We start from the raw sequence: 5,000 nt of genomic DNA on the forward strand, positions 1-5,000 counted from the left end.
TTGCGGTGCACGGGGGGAAAGTTGAATTTTTGGATGAAAATGCGTATTTTCATACTTTAAAAATTTCAGGCGTGTGTCAGACTTCCAGGCGGGGGCAGCCGCCGGAGGTGTACCTGGGACGCTTCCAGGAGCCCGGGGAAGATTTTCTGGAAGAGTCCTTGGGACTTAGTGCAATTTTTAGAAAATCTCGATTTTGTGAAAAATGTCACATTTCCCCTACTACCACCACAGGGGGGGCGTCAATATGTTGTAAAGCACCCAAGGGCAGTGACCTAAATGCGGGTAAAGTTTGCGGTGCACGGGGGGAAAGTTGAATTTTTGGATGAAAATGCGTATTTTCATACTTTGAAAATTTCAGGCGTGTGTCGGACTTCCAGGCGGGGGCAGCCGCCAGAGGCGTACCGGGGACGCTTCCAGGAGCCTGGGGAAGATTTTCTGAAAGTGTCCTTGGGACTTAGAAATATTTTGAGAAAATCTCGATTTTGTGAAAAAATGTCACATTTCCCCTACTTCCACCACAGGGGGGCGTCAATATGTTGTAAAGCACCCCAGGGCAGTGACCTAAATGCGGGTGAAGTTTGCGGTGCACGGGGGGAAAGTTGAATTTTTGGATGAAAATGCGTATTTTCATACTTTGAAAATTTCAGGCGTGTGTCGGACTTCCAGGCGGGGGCAGCCGCCAGAGGCGTACCGGGGACGCTTCCAGGAGCCTGGGGAAGATTTCATGAAAGTGTCCTTGGGACTTAGAAATATTTTGAGAAAATCTCGATTTTGTGAAAAATGTCACATTTCCCCTACTTCCACCACAGGGGGGCGTCAATATGTTGTGAGGTACCCCAGGACAGTGACCTAACTGTGGGTAAAGTTTGCGGGGCACGGGCGGAAAGTCGAATTTTGGATGAAAATGCATTATTTTCATACTTTGAAAATTCCAGGCGTGTGTCAGACTTCCAGGCGGGGGCAGCCGCTGGAGGCGTACCGAGGACGCTTCCAGGAGCCTGGGGAAGATTTTCTGAAAGTGTCCTTGGGACTTAGAAATATTTTGAGAAAATCTCGATTTTGTGAAAAAATGTCACATTTCCCCTACTTCCACCCCAGGGGGGCGTCAATATGTTGTGAGGTACCCCAGGACAGTGACCTAACTGTGGGTAAAGTTTGCGGGGCACGGGCGGAAAGTCGAATTTTGGATGAAAATGCATTATTTTCATACTTTGAAAATTTCAGGCGTGTGTCAGACTTCCAGGCGGGGGCAGCCGCCGGAGGCGTACCGAGGACGCTTCCAGGAGCCTGGGGAAGATTTTCTGAAAGTGTCCTTGGGACTTAGAAAAATTTTGAGAAATTTCCGATTTTGTGAAAAATGTCACATTTCCCCTACTTCCACCCCAGGGGGGCGTCAATATGTTGTAAAGCACCCCAGGGCAGTGACCTAAATGAGGGTGAATTTTGCGGTGCACGGGCGGAAAGTCGAATTTTTGGATGAAAATGCGTATTTTCATACTTTGAAAATTTCAGGCGTGTGTCAGACTTCCAGGCGGGGGCAGCCGCCGGAGGCGTACCGGGGACGCTTCCAGGAGCCTGGGGAAGATTTTCTGAAAGTGTCCTTGGGACTTAGAAATATTTTGAGAAAATCTCGATTTTGTGAAAAAATGTCACATTTCCCCTACTTCCACCCCAGGGGGGCGTCAATATGTTGTAAGGCACCCCAAGGCAGTGACCTAAGTGGGGGTGAAGTTTGCGGTGCACGGGGGGAAAGTTGAATTTTTGGATGAAAATGCGTATTTTCATACTTTGAAAATTTCAGGCGTGTGTCGGACTTCCAGGCGGGGGCAGCCGCCAGAGGTGTACCGGGGACGCTTCCAGGAGCCTGGGGGAGATTTTCTGGAAGAGTCCTTGACACTTAGAAAAATTTTGAGAAAATCTCGATTTTGTGAAAAATGTCACATTTCCCCTACTTCCACCCCAGGGGGGCGTCAATATGTTGTAAGGCACCCCAAGGCAGTGACCTAAGTGGGGGTGAAGTTTGCGGTGCACGGGGGGAAAGTTGAATTTTTGGATGAAAATGCGTATTTTCATACTTTGAAAATTTCAGGCGTGTGTCGGACTTCCAGGCGGGGGCAGCCGCCAGAGGTGTACCGGGGACGCTTCCAGGAGCCTGGGGGAGATTTTCTGGAAGAGTCCTTGACACTTAGAAAAATTTTGAGAAAATCTCGATTTTGTGAAAAATGTCACATTTCCCCTACTTCCACCCCAGGGGGGCGTCAATATGTTGTAAGGCACCCCAAGGCAGTGACCTAAGTGGGGGTGAAGTTTGCGGTGCACGGGGGGAAAGTTGAATTTTTGGATGAAAATGCGTATTTTCATACTTTGAAAATTTCAGGCGTGTGTCGGACTTCCAGGCGGGGGCAGCCGCCAGAGGTGTACCGGGGACGCTTCCAGGAGCCTGGGGGAGATTTTCTGGAAGAGTCCTTGACACTTAGAAAAATTTTGAGAAAATCTCGATTTTGTGAAAAATGTCACATTTCCCCTACTTCCACCCCAGGGGGGCGTCAATATGTTGTAAGGCACCCCAAGGCAGTGACCTAAGTGGGGGTGAAGTTTGCGGTGCACGGGGGGAAAGTTGAATTTTTGGATGAAAATGCGTATTTTCATACTTTGAAAATTTCAGGCGTGTGTCGGACTTCCAGGCGGGGGCAGCCGCCAGAGGTGTACCGGGGACGCTTCCAGGAGCCTGGGGGAGATTTTCTGGAAGAGTCCTTGACACTTAGAAAAATTTTGAGAAATTTCCGATTTTGTGTAAAAATCACCCATTTCCCCTACTTCCACCCTAAAGGGGCGTCAATATGTCGTAAGGCGCCCCTAGACAGTGACCTAAGTGGGGGTGAAGTTTGGGTCTGCTGGGTGGAAAACTGAAAAAAAGCGATTTTGTGACTTTGAGAACAAACAGAGAGCTCAAAACTTTGAAAAACGTCAGACCGCTGTCAGACTTCCAGGCGGGGGAAAGCTCTGAGGTTGTACCGAGGACACTTCCATGGCCCCCGGATTGATTTTCAAGAAAGAGTCCTTGGGACTTTGAAATTTTCCGGCGAGCTGTTTTTGGCTTCCGGGAGCCGTAGAACTTTGGGAAATCGATTCCGCTCACCGGTTCAGGGTGTTTCGAGCTAGTCCAGGTCCCAGCTACGCCGCCTGGCCTCCAAATTTCGCAAATTCGAAAAAAAAAAAAATAGAACCGGAATGAGGAAATTTCTGGCCGCCGGATCCGCCGCACGGCTCCAGGAGGTCGGACACTTTTTGACTTTGTTCCCTTAAAGTGGGGGTCGGTGTCTCACCATGCAAATACCCAGTTTTGCACACCAGCTGCAGGATATAGGAGAGAGAGGTACCTCTCGGCCCCGACCAAAATCCGTTGTTTTCGTGGTTCCTCGACTCGGGTAGGCGGTTTGGCGAGTACCCCCCTTTTGCATGGAAGTTCGCACTCGCGCCGAGACCAGGCTTCCGCGGCTCCAGGGGGACTTTTGCCGGTTGTCCGTCCCGAGTCCGAGACGCGTTTCCTGGGTCGCCCGAGCCCGAACGGACCCTCCCCACGTGGGTTCCTGTCCTCTGAGGGCGACGGTCGTCAGAAGGGGGGCAGATCCAGAGTCCTCGTCCGCAGGAGGGCTCTGGGAGGGCGGATCGCTCCTTCTGACTTTGTCCCCTCGGAGCGGGCTCGGCGTTTCTCTGTGTCGGATGTCTCCCGCTTCCGCGCCAACGGGGAGACCTATGAGAGAATCGCACCGCGACCCGGCTTCCGTCTCGAGGGCGCCCGGAGCGCGCCGGACACTCGCTTCCAGGACTCCAGGGGCACGTTTCTTCCCCGTCTCCCCCGAGGGGAAGAACGGAGGCAGGGGTTCCACCCGAGCCCCTGCCCTTTCTTCCGATCGATCTGGCTCAGCGCTCCCGGGTGGGGAGGTGGTGCCGCTCGCTCGGCCCGGGCTTTGGAGCCCGCGTCGGTTTACGGCGGGCGGTCTCCTTCCTCTGTTACCCCCCCCCGGGTTTCAGGCACTCGTCCTTGGGCGCGCACGCCGGCGGTCGCCCTCCCGTCTACGGACGGAGGCGGCCGAGCTGTGGGGAGTTTGACCCGAACCGTGGTACGGCAGCGGTCCGACGACCCGCACGGGCGAACGGAGGGGCGCCCACCCACCTCGGCGTGGGGGCCCGCCGTCCGAATCGCTCCCCGCGCGGGGCAGCACAACGATCTTCTCCGAGGGCGGCCCTTTGACTTCCAGATGCGCAGCTCGTCCGCGGAGGCCCGCGCCGCACCCCAGCGTCCGAAGGGCGGCCTCCGCGGTGGGCATCGGCGAGAGCGGCGGCGGTGGGTGGCGCTTCCACGCCACCGCCGAGCTCCGCGTTTTCCAGTCTTTTCCCGAGCCCCTACGATAGTGGGGGGATGACAGACGTGCGGGGAGGCGGGCGAGTGGGTTCTCACCGTGCGGTGTGCCCCGCGGCCGAACGCCGTCGCCTTCCCCTCGTCCGCCGTCCTCCGAGGCGGCTCGGCAGGGAGCGCGAGAGCGAGAGGGAGAGCGAGAGAGAGAGACCAAGCGGACGCCCCGGAGCGAGAAGGGAGGATGGAGAAGGAAAGACGAATCGAAGGGGGGCACGAGTTTGGCGAAGGGAGTACCCGGCGTATTGCCGCACCGGACTTCGTCTGTTCTCAACAGTCGAGACACGGCTTCGGGGGGAGACGCCGCTCGGTCGGTCACCTTTGAGGTTACGGGCAAGAGCCCGGGACAAGGGACTACGCCGGAGGGCGACGCCGACACGGCCAGGCCGACCATGCCCCGCGCTTGACCTCCGGGTCGCTGGGGCTTGTGCCGGAGCCGCGGCGGACCCCGACGGCCAGCCCCCCTCTCCCACTCCTCGCGCCCGTCCGCCGGTGGGTCGAGGACCCCCCGCGGTGGAGGCAGGTCTAAGCCAGACGGCGGCGCCGCACAGGCCCCCCCACGCCCTGGCCCCTCTCCCCAGCA

Source organism: Ranitomeya variabilis, unplaced genomic scaffold (assembly GCF_051348905.1).
Source record: "Ranitomeya variabilis isolate aRanVar5 unplaced genomic scaffold, aRanVar5.hap1 Scaffold_231, whole genome shotgun sequence".
NCBI lineage: Eukaryota > Metazoa > Chordata > Amphibia > Anura > Dendrobatidae > Ranitomeya > Ranitomeya variabilis.